The sequence below is a fragment of the Arachis duranensis genome, chromosome 10 (genome assembly GCF_000817695.3).
Source record: "Arachis duranensis cultivar V14167 chromosome 10, aradu.V14167.gnm2.J7QH, whole genome shotgun sequence".
NCBI lineage: Eukaryota > Viridiplantae > Streptophyta > Magnoliopsida > Fabales > Fabaceae > Arachis > Arachis duranensis.
This window is the reverse complement of record NC_029781.3, coordinates 48,281,251-48,282,368: the sequence shown is the minus strand read 5'-3', so window position 1 is coordinate 48,282,368 and position 1,118 is coordinate 48,281,251.

The window sequence follows — 1,118 nt, the reverse complement described above, 5'->3', positions numbered from 1 at the left end:
TTTATATTGTCTTTTACTTCCCTATTTTATCCATTCCCTGGTTTTCTGTTTTTCAGGATGTCTGTCTCACAGAGAAAAGGGAAAGGCAAGGCTACTGGAAAGCGCAAGCGAGGAGATTCCTCCCAGTCCATTATTGACCTCATGCATGATTCCTCCTGGCGGGAGAAGAACTTCACACTGCAGGAAAAAGCTGACCAGCTGCTCTCTTCGACTGATCCTATAAAATTTGCAAACCGGTACTGTGAGCTGAAGTACCCGGTATTTGTAAACTCCAGAAATCTATACCTAGAGAGAACTCTGAGGATTCCAGAAGCCCTCCAGCAGTACACCACTGAGCAAATCAAGCAGATAGGCTGGTTCTTTCTGGAAAGAGCACTGACAGAGGTCAATGAATCTTGGGTACGGGAATTTTATTGCAACTACTACCTTACTACCCTAGATGCAGTAAACCTGAGAGGAAAGCAAATTCTGGTCACTGAGGAGGCCATAGAGAACATTCTCCGGCTCCCAGCCAAATCCGACCAGCCTGATGGTTATGCAAAGGCTAAGGAGGACATGGGCCAGATGAGGTTTGATTGGGATGCTGTAAAGGCCCGGATAGCTCTCGACCCTGTTGTTCCTTGGGAGATGGGTCAGGACACCACTATGCCTCGTGGGATCAAGAGAGTACAGACCACCACCTTTCACTGCTACTGATGAGACAGCCCCTCCGTCTGCTGGACCCTCTTCATCCACTTCTGCACCTGCTGCCACCATTACACCTCCACCCGCCTCTGAGATGGTATACCGCCTCGTGCACCGCCTATTCCGCCACCTCAATCAGATGGAGCACCGTAACAGGCGCCGGTAAGAGAGACTGGAGCATCGCAGCAGGCGACGTTATTCGCATCTGAAGCTGATGATCAGACAGGGCGCCGACATCCCCTCCGAGCCCAACACACCATCAGAGCCATCAGAGGAGGAGGATGATGAGCACAAGGAGGAGCCTCACCCCCAGGCGGAGACTCATCAGCAGGCAGGTGCAGAACAGCCTGCACCACACCAGGAGGTCCCACATCAGCTTGAGGCTGCGGATCCAGAGATCCCGATTCAGTCCGTCCCTCCTCTACAGCAGCCAG